The following is a 19,139-nucleotide window of genomic DNA, read 5'->3' on the forward strand; positions in this document are numbered from 1 at the left end:
AATATCCCAAACATTAATTTCAAAATGGTTCTTCTTAATTGACCACTACTACTACTGGTAACAATTACGATCGGTTTAACTTCACAAACACATTGGCTGTGTACCAAAAAGAGCAGATCTTATTTTATGTAATTAAAGAACAAATGTAACAACTCTTATAAAAGTAACAACGTCATTTATACAACAAGTGTTTAAAAATATGTTGTTGAATTACTTTTTAGTACTTTTTAAAGTAATTTTGTATTTATTTTACCGGTATAAAAACAGAAGTTTATGAGGATGTCCATCATTCACAACCAGCCCCTACTGGACATCCTCGTTCGCCAAATAAACAATAATGCAGCACAGTATCAACTACATTTGGGTTAAATACTGTAGGTGCATCCAGACATCAGCAAGTCCCAGTGCAAAACACATCATTACTCTCCTAGGATGTTGGAACATAAAACCCTATTTTAAAGCCAATTACATAAAATCAACAAACACACAAAACAATGTTAATAACTAATATAAATGCCAACATTTACTGACCCTAAATGGTAACTATTGCTAGAATAAGCGTGCAATTACATGGAAATGGCCTGGGTCATGGTTAACATGTAATTACACAACAGTTACTGTGTAAGAGCAAGAACCACTGGTAATAACATTATAATTACAGGGATATTCATGCCCTGTAATATGAACTGCAAATCTAAATTTAACTAAATCAATTTAATACATGTACCATTTGTTTGCAAAAAACTAAACAAAAAAAAAACACCTACAATACACTTCAATACAACAGAAAGTCAAAGACTACAATACAAAGACCTTATATGTGGTTTTACTATCTTTAAAATCACTCACTATTTGCCACATAGCTGATCTTCAGATTAACCAGCGTTCCACCAACGATCTGTTTTGTATATCTTAAACAGGTTCTCAGGCTCCATTGCACGCAACCCAATAACATTTTAATAAATGAAAAATAAACTGTACACAATAGATCCCTTAGCAAACAAACACTGCAAAGAGAAACCACATCATACTGATAGTATACAAAGGACCCAAGTTTAAATTATAATTTTAACATTTATGTTTTTTATTTTATTATTTATATTCACAAAACCATATGCATCACTGCAAAAAACAAATAAACTTCAATTGTACATCATAATATCTGCAGGCAAGACTGGCGTTTCTATAGCAATATCAATGATGTTATCAAAGCAATCTAATTCTACATTGAATGACTGGGGGAGTAGGGCATTTTAATGATTAACAGCAGACAGATCAAAATAACATCAACCTTATCTTTTAGCATAAATGTAAATTACTTTTACAGAGAAAATTCTGAACGCCAAAGTTATTCAACTGTTATATTCATATGCAAACATCACTCCAAACTTTTTCTTCTTCTTGTCTTATTTTGGAAGCATGTACAAATCCTTAAAATGCTGTTAACGGTAGTTCTAATTTTGCATGGTTCATTGTAATATAGCATGGCAAGTTATATACTATCACTGAGTTTGTCTTGCATATATAGCACTAAACAAAGGGTAAAATAAGGATTACATTTTAGGCTTCCCAAGCCACAAAGTCTGAATTCCTAAGCATTTTAGATTAATAATAATAAAAAACCCTCACATTTTTAGATTGTTGTATGCTTCTTTATCAAAACTAGAGAACCATTTAGAGTCCCTCTGCAGCCCTACATATAAACTTACAATACATACAGCTGTTTTAATAAATCAAAACAGTCTATTTATTAATAATATGCCATCTGTTTTGTTTTAAAAAAACTTTATGTCACTGTTCCGTATGTTCCTGAAGTGGTACGGGATTGATAATATTAAAACAGAATAGTTACGTGGGCTGTCGCTGAATATCAAGAAGGCATCAGACACTGAGCATTGGGTGTTGACACGCTGCACAGGCATGCAGATTTAATAAACACACAGGTGCTGCCACTAGGGTACCAGCAATGGTAGCCCTAGTGTCAGATTTAATAAAGAAAAGAAAACAAACCTACAAATAAAAGTCTGCCACACATGGCGAGCACTAGTCTCACTAAAAGAAACGTCCCGCTCCAGGAACCTATCCTACGAAACCCTCTCTATACTGGTTGTTGGGATCAAATCTCCTAAACTAACCTAGCCAAGTCCCAGCATCCTTCCGGCAACTCTGGCCTCTTCTGACGGTCTCAGTTGGGCAATGCCTTCATGAGTACCATCTTGGAGTGGAAGGGTTTTGTGCAGTAGTTCTCTCCTCTGGAGCAGACGCTGTCCTCTTTGGTGTACGCTCAGTGCCCATCTGTGCGGTTATGGCGTTGCAGTAGCCTCGAACGCTGGTGCTGCTCTGTTCTTAAATGGGCTTTGGCTCCCCGGGCACGCCCTCCCAGCCAATCAGGACCTCCAGATCAGCTCAGCTCCGGGCAAGCCTTCTTGTTTACTAAGCAGCAGCAGTGCAGCTGAACCAGCGACAGGGTCTTCCCTGTCATACAGATCACCCTCTAATTGGCATTTTAGGTACTTTATTTGTACAATATATTACCTTTCTCTATTTGAGTGTTGTGACAAAAATAAAAAGGCAATTGTGGGTTGGTTGCAGGTGTAGGAAGTGGTGTCTGTATGGGTCAAAACTCACAGAATGCCCCAGCATGGTAATAGAACTGAAGTAAGTACAAAAAAATAGTTCCTGATTTTATGCACAAGCCCCTTCATGCATAAAAAGGTTTTAGTGGGCTAGTGTAAATGGAAAGAAAATCATTTACAAAACATGCTTACAGTAATATTTTTAATCCAGGAAAGATGTCCCCTTCTTAGAAAATAATACCAGTTTAAGATGATTAAAAATGTGAAAAAGAAAATCAAAAACTAAACTCCTAATGAAATATAATGTTTAATATATAATAATGTAATTTTCATGCATTTTCATTCATTTGGGAAGCTTATGTTACACCTTCTGTGTAGAGTTTCCAGGTGTGCTAACCTTCTTGTTTGGATCCTAAGGCAGTTTGGTCCAAAGCCAAAACATTGAGGAAAAATAAAACAAACTCACTGTGGTGCCTCAAATAACTAACTCACTGGAAAGTCCTGTTGCTCTAATCCCCTTTTTCATGGAACACATCAGGGGGAACACTCATAGGCCCCTAACCCATGGGGCAGAAGAGGCACATGCCCTGCCCCCCCAACACACACACACTTTTAATATGGTGTGTGGGGGGGGAGGGGGGCAAACTATATATTTTTCCCCGCCACTTTTTTCATTCATATATACAGCAGGGCTAGTACATTTTTTAAGGTAGTAGTGAGGATTTGGTAGCAGTTTATTCAACTAATAATTTATCGTATCATCATGGAGGCATAACCAATCTCTGGGGTCACTTGACAAGCATAAGTTCATATTATTAATAACATTTTTAGTAAAATGTGACTGATATTATTTATTTCTCAGAAGACGCCCTTATCCAAGTGATTTCAAATAAGGGCAATTACAAAAAATGTGAATACAGATACCAATAAGAGTAAAATCAAATACAAGATACAGGAAGTTGTAGAATATGGCAAGGTATGGAGCAGTTCAGTGCAAGTACAAGCTGATGCAAGTACTGGTACAATTTGGTGCCATATAGTCTAGTATTTTCTGAAACTAGACTTCCCGTGTAGTTTTTATGAATGAGATGAGTGAGTGAGTCTATGACGCTACTCAGGTAGACGGGTCAAACAAGCTCTTCAATCGTAGCTCTGTCTCTGTCCCCTGAAAATATAAAATTAAAGATCTTTCAGATTCTTTTCAGACTTGGACCGGGCATTGTTGGGCACTCCTAGATCTGCCCGGGCAAAACCCAGAATGAAAGATGTTTGTGATTTATTTCGGACTTTGCCTGGGCAATCCGCAGATTGCCCAGTTTTGGGGTTTGCCTGTAACATATATAGCCTATATTATACTGTTTGGCATTGGTTTTGTCTTTAAAAGGTTTCTAATAAAACAGAAACATATTCAGAGGATGGGCCACATTTATAAACAATCACAATAAATTATCCCAACACGAACATATTGGTTTGACCCAAGGTCTGGACCGAAACGTTAGCCAACAAAAAAACGTTAAGTGAATGTGAACTCAACAGAAGGTCAGGAGAGACGACACTCATGCCTTTTCTCTAGTTAACTTATGAGCATGGTTCATCTGTACTGTCTGCAATAATGTCATGAATCAACTGTTTCAACCAATTAGCATTGCCATGTGGGGGTTGGCATTTAGTGATTCAACCAATTAGCACTAAGCATTGCCATATGAGGGCAGGTGCTTGTTGTGTCAACCTATCAGCACCAAGAATTGCTCTGCAACAGAAAGCGTTTACTTTCCAGAAGTCTCGCAGCAGCTGGTTTCGCTGTTTAAAACAAAGCAGAGCAAAGAATATTTTAACTGTTAACATACATACGTCAAACTATATATCAATAAACAAGCCACATTAGAAAATGTTGTACATGTTATTGTTTGTTTAGCACTTCCCTTCAATAAGCGGCGTGTTGGAATTATAGGTGCTGTACAGCAATGTGCAGATATGCCACTGGAACTGGTTCTGCCATTTCATGCTACTTGTGTTTATACTTAAATAAATGCTCAGTTAGTAAATGTTGTACATGTTATGCTGAAACACCTGCCAAATTTTGTGGGTTTATTACAAAAACAAACAGTGATTTCCCAGTGCTTCTTAGCAAAAAAAAAATGGTTTGCCTCGCTGCGCTCGGCAGTTCTTTTATGCCTCTGCCACCCCACTTTTAAACAAAGCTTGCTGCCCATGGTGACACTTACAGCATACAATAAATAATACACTATCCCAGATGCTCCTCTGTCACAATAAGTCTTAAATGCCCCGGAATGAGTAGCAAAAACAACACGTAAAACCAAGCAGTGTTAATGTGCTGCATGCACCGTGTCATTATACACGACTCAAAACAATTACATAAACCACTTCCGAGAGCCACTGGCGTTACTGTGCTGCGTGCACCGTGTACCGTGTCATTATACACGACTCAAAACAATTACATAAACCACTTCCGTGAGCCACTGGCGTTACTGTGCTGCGTGCACCGTGTCATTATACACGACTCAAAACAATTACATAAACCACTTCCGAGAGCCACTGGCGTTACTGTGCTGCGTGCACCGTGTACCGTGTCATTATACACGACTCAAAACAATTACATAAACCACTTCCTCGAGCCACTGGCGTTACTGTGCTGCGTGCACCGTGTCATTATACACGACTCAAAACAATTACATAAACCACTTCCGCGAGCCACTGGTGTTAATGTGCTGCATGCACCGTGTACCGTGTCATTATACATGACTCAAAACAATTATATAAACCACTTCCGCGAGCCACTGGCGTTACTGTGCTGCGTGCACCGTGTCATTATACACGACTCAAAACAATTACATAAACCACTTCCTCAAGCCACTGGTGTTACTGTGCTGCGTGCACCGTGTCATTATACACGATTCAAAACAATTATATAAACCACTTCCGCGAGCCACTGGCGTTACTGTGCTGTGTGTACCGTGTCATTATACATGACTCAAAACAATTACATAAACCACTTCCTCGAGCCACTAGCGTTACTGTGCTGCGTGCACCGTGTCATTATACACGACTCAAAACAATTACATAAACCACTTCCGCGAGCCACTTAATCTAATTCTGTTTACAAGATGTAATCTGAAATGTCTGCATGAGATTGTGACACGCAGAACCAAGATTCAAATACTGTACTTGCTTGCTAAACTCCTTGCAGCAGACCTTCAGGACACTAGTTTATACAATTCAACACATGCAACATTTGTCTGACATTACCAATGCTTTTGACTTCTTACAATTACAAGACCCAGATTTTTCCACTTATTTCATGCATAAAATGCCACACCAATAACACAATTACTGTAGTGCAAGTTGTACTTTGTGGTAAATAAAACATTTATCCGTTTTATTTTTGTTTTTTTAGTTAAACTTACAATTGTTTTAATTGATATCCATGCAAAAATAGCCTTCTTCATCCAATGGTTCATGAGGTACAGTATTCTAAGAATGGGTGCACCCTGACCTATATTCACAGTGCAATATCTTTCTTTAACAAAGTCGATAAAAAGTTGTCTTTTCTTTTCAAATTTATAGTAAAAACAACTTTAGTTTAGATTTCCACTGTGAACATTTTATTTCAGCTGTATTCCCAATTTGTAAACCAAAACCTGTATTGCAGAACACTGCATAGTTCTTTACACACAAGCACAATTGTTATCTGTAAACCTCATCACTTAGTTTATCACGAAGATAAGCTTGCAAAGCACATTTTTGACTGAAACAAGTCTTTGGTAGGGGGTTTCACTGCCAAGTCTTCAACAGTACATTTTCTTCCATCAAAATAAGAACATTTGTAATGGATTTATTTTTCACAGCACTGAGCTGTCTAATCATATTTTATTTGTTTGCTTCCTTACCTGGCAAAGGGGAAAGATGTTCAAAATACCAGTGCTTGTATAAACACGATTCACATAGAATTGTATGAGGCAAAGTAAATGAGATGAAAAATCAGCCTGCAAGGAGACATGTCTCACTGTCAATTATTTGTATTATTAATATCAATCAACATCATGGTGCAGATTTAATTAAATAACTGTTTCTCTGTTTCTTTTACCCTTGACTGATCAAATATGAGGCTTTAAAAAATGATATATTCTCAGGAGGAGGTTAAGAGTGTTGAAGTGAATACATATTGTTTAGGATATGAATATAATCTCAAATACCAAAAGACAGCAGCTGGATCATTGGTCTCCTGGAGCCTTTTTACAGGATTGTGACAGGAATGACGAGCGGTGACGTCACGGCAGAAGCAGGAAGGACAACTGACACCAGGTACTGCAGTTCAAAAAGGCTTGCGCCGTTTTAATTAAAAAATAAATCAAATATTTAAACCGAAAAACACTTTGCTCAAAGAGCGAAATAAAAGGTTCAAACAAAAACAGATCACGCACACAAAATAAACAAAGGTCAGGCTGGGCAAATAGCTGTCACTGATCCTTTTACTTTTGTTTTAGTTTTCGCTCTTGCTCTCCTCGCTCTCTCTCATACACTCCTCTAAAACACCCACCTTGAGTTGGAGAGCTGCAGGCTTTTTATAACAGGTGACCACCTTCTGCACGAGTTTTAATTATGTTGTGGATGGGGCTACCCATCCACTAAACAAAACAAACCGGTTACGCCGTCAAAATACAAAACAATAAAACATACGGCGCTCGCCGACATAAATATAATAATAAATCATAATAATAATAATAATACAAAATAACACAGGGGCGGAGGGGGATATCCCGTTCTAAAATAAAATAAATAACACATGAATGTACAGGGCACCTCGCCCTGTCACAAGGATACACAGGATCATCAAACAGACATCTGGGACAGGCATGGGTGGAATAGTGGATACTTGATATCACTCTTTTTTCTGTTTCTTTAATTGAGATTTGTAGGACTGCATGCCCTTAGCTGCTACTGAAAGGGGGCGATTTCTAGCAATATAGAATAGTAATCCTTTGTATGAAGGATCTGCAGTTGGTGTGGAGTTACAATGATGTTCTACAGATTTATTTTTGCTGGATTTAAGCGGGGTGGATTTTGTAAGGAAAGTTGGTCAGTTGATTACTTAATCTTCAATGGTTTTCACTTAATCCACACTAAGGTAAATATTTAAAAGTTATTAAACACACATCACTATGAATGTACAGTATGTGATGGTTATACTGATACACCTTTTGTAGTAGCTTTGTTTCTATTAAGAAAATGTAATATGGCCAAACGCCATTTACAAACGTGATAACAGCAGTGATTTAGAACGCTTAAATACTAGATAAAGTAATGCAGCAATTTCTGATTACTCTGATAAAATATATTTCTCATGTTCAAACTTGCAGAGATTCCTTGAAAGATTAATCTAATGAGATTAAATAACTTCCAAATTAAAACCAGCTGGAATTAGATGTTGACCGCTATAAAACTTGTCTACAACAGAACATATCACCCCGGTCTTTATGCATCTGCACTGGCTTCCTGTTCACTCTCTTCAAGATTATGTTGCTGAAATACAAGGCTTTACATGGTCAGGGTCCTAGTTACATTAAGGACTTTCTCAGCCCTTACATCCCTGGAAGATAGCTTAGATCATCAAACTCTGGACTTCTGAAACCTTTGGTTCCAAGATGTGTTGCTATCGGTGGGTGTAGTGTTAGCTGTGTTGTCCCTTCTCTCTGGAACTCCCTGCCCGGCTGCATCCGAGACTCCACATCACCGTCACGTTTTAAATCCACTTTTAAGACACATTTGTTCTCGGCAGCTTTTTTTACAGTGATCCTGTGGACTTGTTCTAAAAACTTAATGTTTTTTGGGGGTTTTTTTTGCAATTACTGTTTTTATGATCTTAGGAATTGGTTTTTATTTGTATTTTACCTGTTTCTAATGTATTTTTTAATTGACTGTTTATTGTTTGCTTTGTTTTATTATTGTTGTTATTACTATGTTTCTGATTTTGTTTTTTCATATTGTGCAGCACCCTGAGACACCTTGGTGTGAAGGGTGCTATATGAAATTAAAGTTATTATTATTATTATTATTATTATTATTATTATTATTATTATTATTATTATTAATAATAATAAATGGCCACCCCTTGAGCATTGAAAAAAGGTTGCAAAGGCCATACAACAAACACTTGTTTGGATTAGCTGCTCTGAAATATGTTTTTTCACAGGCACGTGAGTGTGGACATTGTGGTGATTTATCTACAAACTGTAAATGTTTTCTGCCATGTTAATTGTGCCCCTGGTACACATTTTCACAAAGACAAAAATAAAATTTAAAAAAATCACATTTGTAGGGGGCTCCCGAGTGGCGCATCCAGTAAAAGCACTCACTAGAGTGCAGGATGCGCTCTATAGCCTGGACGTCGCCGGTTCGAGTCCAGGCTATTCCACAGCCGACCGTGGACGGGAGCTCCCAGGGAGCGGCGCTCAATTGGCCGAGCGTCGCCCGGGGGGAGGGAGGGTTAGGTCGGCCAGGGTGTCCTCGGCTCACCGTGCAGCAGCGACCCCTGTAGTCTGGCCGGGCGCCTGCGGGCTTGCCTGTAAGCTGCCCAGAGCTGCGTTGTCCTCCGACGCTGTAGCTCTGAGGCGGCTGCACGGTGAGTTCGCAGTGTGTAAAGAAGTGGGCGGCTGACGGCATACGCTTCCGAGGACAGCGTGTTTTCATCTTCGCCCCTCACGAGTCAGCGCAGGGGTGGTAGCGGTGAGCTGAGCCTAAAAAATAATTGGGCATTTCAAATTGGGGAGAAAATAATAAAAACTAATTGGCAACGACTAAATTATTAAAAAAATAAATAAAAAATAAATCACATTTACTCAGTTGTAGTTTTCTCTCACTCAATGGCATGGTTGACTTCTGAATATGAAAAGTTAAAGATAACCTCTAAAATATCTTAACTTAAAAATTGTATTTAAAAAAAATGTATAATGGTAAATACGTATCTGGTGCATCTGTGTCATTCAAATTCTCATCATGTTTAAGAAATGTATTACATTTCTTGTGTCAACATTTCTTTGGCACATTGCACATAACATCTGCATTTCATTTGCAAAAACTCACCACTGGTGACAATCTGCACTCATGGAATCCAAAGTAATGGCTTCCTCAGCAAATTTCTTGCCAGCAAAAGACAACATACCATAAAACTTTAAATAAACGCCCCGGCGCCTATTGGAGACCGGCGACTATTTGAGACTCTGCGTTTAATATGTAAGATCACTAGCATATGCAAATACTTCAGATGCAATCATGAAAAAGCTGCCTGCACACAACCTTATAGAAACAACATTCCAACATTCCAGCAATGTCATTAAAGGTTTTGTCATCTATCTATCACAAGCAGAACGAATCTGTATTGCGAAGCTCAAATGCATCTACCACTGTTATTTTATTATTATTATTATTATTATTATTATTAATAATAATAATAATAATAATAATAATAATAATAATAATAATAATAAAAAACAGTAAAATCCAGCCCTGTAATATCGGAACACAAGTGTGTATTAAGGTAGGCTTGCAGCACAATAAAAAACAAACATGGTTTTAAAATTAATAAAAGAATTAAGTATCATCTTTATTAACACATATTATATCTGGACAATCGATGAAAAATGAACCCACAACGAATCTTCATTGCAAAACAACCGCATGAAATACTGTATTAATACGAAAAAAATGAAACCTGTTAATATCAAAAAATAAGTTCATATTGTTGGCCCACAACACACTCAAAGATGCTTCAAACTGTTTTTAAGATTAACAATAAAATCAATACAAGTACCAGTTTTATCACAAAATCAAAGCAAATGTGACTAAATTGTTTTTATAACGTGTGCATTGATAAGTAAGAACGCTGGAAAAGGAGCAAAATATGAATATTCATTGCGAGACTCAAATGCATTAAATACTGTTAAAAAAAAAAAAGAAACACGCACAAATACACTAAAAGGCATCCTGTTACTATCAGAAAACAAGTTTGTATTTGGCTTACTTTCAGCACGCTCAAAAAAGCTTCACAACTATAAATTCTCTTGGTTAATTTATATAGCCTTTTTTTCTACAAATAGCCCCTAAGATGGGTGTAGCAAATTACTTCATTACTTAAAATAAACGTGGATCATTTAGAGCGTTCAACACGTTTCAGAAATGTGCAATAACACAATAACATTGCCGCCTACCAGCCTCTGTATAGCTCTTCTTGTCCTCAATGTCTGAAGCCAAGTCAAACATGTCCCCATATGCCCGTGCCAATCGCCACAGAAATGGAACCTCTTGCCCATACTAAAAAAATAAAATAAAATAAAAAAGGACATTCTTATGGGTCAGTATGAAGAAGGCAATCATACCCAACAAGGCTTAGAATTACAAGGGTCATTTTTGATGTGTCAGATCTAAATTATTATTATTATTATTATTTATTTCTTAGCAGACGCCCTTATCCAGGGCGACTTACAATTGTTACAAGATATCACATTATACAGATATCGCATTATTTTACATACAATTACCCACATATATACAGTTGGGTTTTTACTGGAGCAATCTAGGTAAAGTACCTTGCTCAAGGGTACAACAGCAGTGTCCCCCACTGGGGATTGAACACACAACCCTCTGGTCCAGAGTCCAGAGCCCTAACCACTACTCCACACTGCTGCTACAAGCTGGCACTTCCGGACCAAAAACTGCCTAATACAGTGAGGTCTCATCCTTGGGGCACAATTAAGATAAGTACAGCCACCATATTAATATATAAGAATGCCACTAGTCTTTTTTTTCCTGAGTGGTTATTTATTTATATAGAAACATCTGTAAATATAAGAAAAATACAGTGCAAAGAGGTCCACATTAGAGCTGGCTTATAGGTGTCAGGCAGGCTGTGTCTGAATAGAAGGAGGAGCCAGGGCCATCTCGTAATCTTCTACTTCGGAAACAAGTTCCCTTTGGTTTTGCTGGCAATACACCGATGTGCACTAGATTGTGCTGGCGCTTACTACAATGTTCCAACCTACATTACATATGTCAGTCAACTGGAACTAGACAAGCAGCTCCTGAACTCAAAACACTTAACAGACTGATCACAACATGAGATCCACCAAGAACGATGGCAAATATCATAAACAGGTTAGGGGACATTAAAATAAATAAATAGATAAATACATACATACATACATACATACATACATACATACATACATACATACATACATACATACATACAAATAATGTAATTTGAAACTACTTACTCCCTAATGTCATTAAAATATATGTAAATAAATACAGTGCTCCGTCGCTATATCGTGGGTCTCGGGGGACACACAATATATGCGTTATAACTGAAGAGCGTTATAAATGGTGGAGGGGGTGGGGGGCACCGCGGGACACATAACAACACATATCTGACTAAAATACAAAATAAAATAACTCCCTCTCTATAATACGCATATAGTGAAGCAAATAAGCAACTTTCTGTGAATTAACCATGCGTAAAGCACCATGTAATCAACGCAACACTCGTGGATAATTTTAATTAGCAATTTTTAAACTATAAATATCCTGGCTAAACGGCGGTTGGGAGTTCAGTTCGGAGCGACAGACGAGCAAACCAAGTGCGAGAAGGAGAGCGGGTCGGGAGAGGGGAAGAGGGAATGGGCTCGCCCCAGGTTCGGCTGCCGGAGCGGGGCTGAAGTGAAGCTAAAGCGTCTCGTCTCCCGGAGAAAGCTGCAGCTCCTCTCCCAGCAAAAAAGTAAATACATTAGGAAAGACAACAACGTAATACGCCAAATATTTATTTAGTTATAAAACGAATGCTGAATAAGATGTCTGTGTTATAAAGTGCCGGCACAGCTTTTCTTCAGTTCAGATACTGTATCAAAAGGGATATACAGAAACGGAAGTGAGACTGAGAAGTTGTTTACAGTTTGAACAACACTTGTACTGCATTTACTGTAGAAATATCTCATGAAATCACTAGTATTGGGGGACATGCTGTATGAGCGTTATATCCGAGGCGCGTTACAATCGAGAGCCTTATAGCGAAGGAGTACTGACTGTATACATAAAGCATTATGTGGGAGCTACTCTATGCAGCTTCCCGTGCACTAGCCTTTAAGAACATGGTTCGGTATATTGCATCTCGATTTGAGGGATAAGGTTTAAACCACCTCAATCTTCCAATTGGACAAAAAAGAAAGAGGTCTACATTTAAATACATCTATGACTCAAACAGTGTAGACAGCACTAAAAATAAGTGTGCACTTAAATATGTGAGAAAAGGAGAGGTAATGATTAAAACACAACTCAGTTTGAGGGTTTCCAGTTGCTTTGAGATTTCTAACATTCATGATGCAGGTCTCACAACTGCAGTACTAGTAATTTGGTGTCTCATGAGACCAGTATTTTACCATTTTCTTGTTTCACTCTAATATTGTATGTGGTTTGGGGGAATTGGAAGGTAAAACAGCATGCATTCAAATTCAAGTTGTAAGAACCTGAAAGCAAAGTAGAATTTACTTTAGTTGCAGTACTGTATATGATCTTTACATTTTAAAAGGCTTTTTTTTAATTTTTTTATTTTTTTTAAATGAATAGGAAAATTAGAGTGAGCAGCAGGGTTCTGAAAAAAATATAGCATTATACATCCCCATGTGTTGCTACAACTGTTTAAATAATGTACCTGCAATTTTTTTTTTAATTGTTAACATCTAACAACTTTTTACACTTATACATTAAACTCTGTTGCAAAGCTCTTTTCAAAATGGCCGAGAGGACATTTTGAAAACAGCTTTGAAGCAGACTTCAAAGTTATAAATGTAAAAAGTTGTCAGGATGTTAACAATGAAAAGAAAAAATGACAGGTACGTTTTTAAACAGTTGTAGCAACACATGGGGACGTATTTTTCAGAACCACGCTACTTACTCTTTAAGATTACTTACACATAGGAGTGTAACGATTCATTGTATGGATTAATCATGTTTTGTCTTTTAACAAACAGTTCATCATTAAATGATTATATGATCTTTTTAAGCATCATACAAGTAGCCCTACTTAGAAGACCCTAAATCAAATGTCCAAGTTGTTTATTTCTTGTTTAGTATATGATAATTCGGAGTAAAGAGCTTTGGTAGTCAAAGGCTGGAAAACAGTTATTCCAGTTAGGAAATCCATCCATCCATTATCATTAACCGCTTACTCCTTTACAGGGTCGCGGTGAGCCGGAGCCTAACCTGGCACACACAGGGCGCAAGGCGAGACCACACCCTGGACGGGATGCCAGTCCATCGCAGGGCACCACACACGCACTCACTCACTCAGAGGGCAATTTAGAGTGATCAATCAACGTGGACAGCATGTCTTTGGACTGTGGGAGGAAACCGGAGTACCCGGAGAAAACCCACGTGAACACGGGGAGAACATGCAAACTCCACACAGACAGTACCCTAGGCCGGATTTGAACCTAGGACCCTGGCGCTGTGAGGCAGCAGCGCTAATCACTACGCCACTGTGCCGCCCTCCAGTTAGGAAATGTGTTGTATAAATGTATTATATATGACAGGTCGTTAATTTAAAATTAGAGAGCATGTTAGGAAAAAGCTGATGTACATGTGTGACTGTAAATTAGAGGAACTAATTTTCAAATAAACTCAAAAATCCTTGCAGTAAACACAGAGGCTTTAAAAAGGCACGTTCTGCATAATGACTGTACTGTAACGAGGTCAAAGCTAAGTATTTTAAAAAGGGATTTCAGTGCTAAGAGCTAATGTATCACACCTGATCTTTCTTCTATAGCAGCATCATAAATCCTTCCTTCTCAGATTCCGGACCTCTGTGTAAACTGTCAGTCTTTTGCATAAGGAGCATAAATTCATCCTTCTCTTCTACCAAGTCTTTTGTTGTTGGAAAGTTCACAGTAGGATCTTTGTTTCCTTCATCTGATTCCTCTTCTGTGTCCATGTGAGCAGTTACATAGCTTGGGGGGAAAAAAAAAACACAGCTGTAATGTCATGCAAATACAGAGGAATACCATAAACAGGGCTACTGCCATCATGTTGTAGTTTTTAAAGTTTTTCTTCTATTTCATTTAGCTGTGCCTAATTTACTATTTTGTGTCTACTGTTGACAGTTGCTATAGAACTTACTTTTTTTCTGTAAAAGTTGGTGCTGTACCAGCTCTCTGGAGTTTCATTTCCAAATATATTAAAGAAAATGGGTGGAATGTCATTAATTTTGTGGCAGTGGCTTTATAAATAAAATGGCAGTTTGTAAAGGAGCGTATTGATTTATACAATGTGAAGCGGCTTATTAATATGCAAGCTGTACATATATGCTATTTTTCCAGCACTGTCATGTGACACTGTTTAACCAATCAGAGGTTATTTTTCCAGGCTGTTTTATAAAACATAATTATATAGCATACTGTACCAAGAAATCTATAAAGCCAGACAATATATAATATAATGTACTAAATCAGACTGATTTGTATTACAGGGTTTTAAAACTACCAAAAGCTTCAGGTATATCGAAAAAAGATCCGAACAGTCACTACAAAACACACACTTTATAAAATGACCTATACATACACTGTACACATAGATATATTCCCCATAGCCTTGCACTGTTTATATAGCAGATCATTCACTCATACATATCCCAGGGAGTCTAATTACCAGTGTGATAAGAGTGTCTCATGTGTGGCACTGTGTTTATATGCTGTATGTCTCTGTAACACGGGAAACCAGCCATGCTTTAAAAAAGGTTACATGTATGTGCAGTCTAGATGTGTGTCAAAATGTGTTTGACAAAACATATTTACAGTAACTAGCCACTAAATCTGTAAATGCACTAAATCTGTAGCCATGTTGTGATTTCTAGTCAATTAAGCTTATGTGTGTGGCAGTGGAATGTGTACCATTATATATATATATATATATATATATATAGATATATACACATACTGTAAATATATATATATATATATATATATATATATATATATATATATATATATATATATATATATATATATATTCACCCCCCCGCAAAGTTTTCACATTTTGTTGAATTACAAATAATGCATGTACAGTTTTTCAAACAAACTTTTTTTATTCAAGGCTGTAGTGGTTAAACTGAACACTGTTATATGAGGAGGAGGTTAAATGTCAGCAAAACTTGCAAAGAAAATGTAGAAAATGAAATTTACTGGTTGCATAAGTATTCAGCCCCTTAAGTCAGTACTTGGTAGAAGCACCTTTTGCAGTAATTACTGCTATGAGTCTTTTTGGATAGGTCTCTACTAGCTTTGCACAGTAGGATGGTGACATTTTTGCCCATTCTTCACGGGAAAATTGCTCCAGTTCTGATAAGTTTGTTGGGGAACATTGATGGACTGCAATCTTCAAGTCTCGCCATAAATCTTCGATAGGATTCAACTTTGACTGGGCCACTCAAGAACATTAATTCTCCTCTTGTTCAATCACTCCAGTGTGGCTTTGGCTTTGTGCTTCGGGTCATTGTCCTGCTGAAATGTGAATTTCCTCCCCAGTTTCAGAGTCTTGGCTGACTCAAACAGGTTTTCCTCAAGGATTCGCCTGTACTTTATTTATTTTATTATTATTATTTATTTCTTAGCAGACGCCCTTATCCATTCTCCCCTCTATCCTGACACGCTTTTTCCACATGTCTGCAGTATCATCTACATGCTTTTTCGCAAACTCCATACGTGCTTTAAGATGAGGCTTTTTAAGTAATGGCTTCTTTCTTGCCACCCGTCCATACAGGCCAGCTTTGTGTAGGGACTGGCTTATTGTTGATGTTTGAACACAGACACAGAACTTTGCAGATCTCTCAAGGACATTGTTGGCTTAAGAGTGACATTCCGAATCAGTTTCCTGCTTGCCCGGTTGCTCAGTTTGGGAGGGTGACCTGATCTGGGTAGTGTCTGGGTGGTATGATGCATCTTCCACTTCTTAATAATGGACTTCACTGTGCCGAGAGGGATAATCAGCACCTTTGAAATTTTCTTGTACCCTTCTCCTGCTCTGTGCCTCTCTACCACTTTATCCCTGACTTGTTTTGAAAGCTCCTTGGTCTTCAAGGTTGCTTTGTTGGATCACTATGCGAGTTGCAGCTTGAAAGTCTTTATATACCTGAGGGAAATTATCTACAAGTTAAACAACTTTGAGTACACACAGGCTGAAACCATTTCACTAATTTTATGACCTTTCAAACAAATCATTGGCACCTGAGCTGATTTAGGGCTGCAGTAGCAAAGGGGTTGAATACTTATGCAACTGAGATTAATCTGTTTTTCTCTGAATCTTACTTATTTATATTCTATATGCATTTTTTAACTTTATCAACATGGAGTAGTTAGTGTAGATTTTGTGCCAACAAAATGTGAAAACTTTGCAGGGGGGTGAATACTTCTGCAAACCACTGTAATTATTTATATATATATATATAACAATAAGTAAAAGAACAGCCAAAAACAATACAAATCAAGATTCTGTTCAAAGCTATAAAAGAAGAAGGTATCTTGTACTTAAAAGATGAAAGGAATCCATAACAACTCTTGGCAGTTGATTTATGTGCGTCATAGGAAGCATTTAAGATAGGATTTTCCACTAACAGCAATTCTTAAGACTACATATAAGTAGCCTTTGGGTATACTGTAGTTGACAGCCAACTTTAAACCTGGGCAAAGTACTTGCATCATGGCACCATGCCCTGACACTGACAGAAGCATTAAAGCAACAATCCAAATCAGCCTAAATAAAGCTGATTGCTATGAATGTCATAAGACTCTATCAAGATCTTTTCTAATGACATACAGTAGTTGCTTGCTGTGTACAATTGCAGCTCTAGCTTTTGAATAGTAAAGCATGAACCTGACAATTGTTTTGCATCACATGTATTTCAATATTGTCACGATGTGCACTGTTGCACCATGAGATTTTTTGCAACTACTCTTGGCTGCTCATCCACTATAAAGATTTTTTTGTGTTGCCTTCATATGCATTTTTAAGAAATGAGTGGCACTAATAAATACAAAGGTATAATATTTTTCAAGAAACAGTTCCTGGTGCAAGGTCACTATCAAAAGGCAAAGTCTGGGCTACAGATTTAATAGAGCACCAGTACTGTAACACATGTTAATATCATCATACCAGCTTGAAGTTCAGTAAGCAACGCTATGTCCAAAATCTCATGAAAAAACGGCTGCAGTGCTGGTTCATGTAATTTCGTATATAAGTGTGCCTTTAGAGGTGTTGTCAACAGCAGACACTTAACTTGCCTAATGTTGAAATTGATTTCTGTATTTTGTTTTAGATACAAGGTTCTAAATCTGTCTTCATCCTGATCTCCCAACCTTGTTGGCTAAGAAATGCTGAGGGTGTACGCTAAATGTTTCAGAACTATAGACCAGCCATTCAGAACCCTCCCAGCCACCCACAAAAACAAAATCCCTCACTGCCTGGTTTGTTGTCAGTTTCATTTATGATGGTTTATACTTGTTGTTGGATCCTGTACCAGTATTTTTATCTATGCTTGTTAAAAAAAAGGTATTTTCTTTCTTTCAAAAATGGCTGTACTACTGTGTTGAAATATGCTTTGTTTTCATTTTTCCTTCACTGGTCCAATGTATAAAAACTGAAAACCCACAGCGTTTTACTTCCAGCACAGTCACAGAATAGAGAATTGTGGGAGTCTGGAACCAACTCCCCATTAATGTTGTTGAAGCCAACACCCTGGGATCCTTCAAGAAGCTGCTTGATGAGATTCTGGGATCAATAAACTACTAACAACCTTTCTTATGTTCTAATATACTGTTGAGTGGCGCGGATGCCAATGCGAATTACATTTCAACAAAATTGACATTTTAAAAGTATGTTGAAAACACACCTTTCACATAATTGCTATAACTTTATTACTAGTTGTGTGCAACTTGAAAAAGCATTTATCCACTGCAGAGTCGGTTTATTGCCACCTACACGCAACCAACTTTAAAGTTATCTCTTAAGCACATACAGTATTCTGTATTCTGCACTGTTTTCAGTGGTTGTTGGGATAGCGTCAACAGTCTTTTTGGTATAATACTACTTCAACCCTTCTTTAAACACGCTATGGGGTCAGTCAGAATTCAGTGTTGTTTCTACAGTACTATGGCTGAGCACAATCTTCTATGTTCTTAGTAGGTGTGGCAGGGCGGAAGCCCTACTTGCAAATAATGTATGTTTTGTTATTTAAGTTTGGCAGGGATGGGATAAAATCTTATCCCTGCCAATCCCACCTGTAGAATGTTACCATTCCCAGGTTAGATAATTAGGTGCTAATTGGGAATGGTGAGATGTATAAAACGGGAACCAAAGCCTTTGTTTAGTTGGAGGAGTTTGAAAGAGAATTTGGAGAGAGTATGGAAAGCATCAGTGAAGGCAACTGCCCAGCCTGACTGTAAGGATTTATTTTGGTTTAAATCTGTTATTTTGGTCCCTGGCTGTACCCTGTTTCTTTGTCCTGTA

General features: G+C 37.6%; 1 pseudogene; it reads right to left on the reverse strand.

The window, feature by feature from the left end:
- The window catches only part of LOC117411281 (regulator of microtubule dynamics protein 2-like), a 59,939-nt pseudogene that overhangs the window by 24,219 nt on the left and 16,581 nt on the right, over positions 1-19,139 (reverse strand).

The sequence above is a fragment of the Acipenser ruthenus genome, chromosome 6 (genome assembly GCF_902713425.1).
Source record: "Acipenser ruthenus chromosome 6, fAciRut3.2 maternal haplotype, whole genome shotgun sequence".
NCBI lineage: Eukaryota > Metazoa > Chordata > Actinopteri > Acipenseriformes > Acipenseridae > Acipenser > Acipenser ruthenus.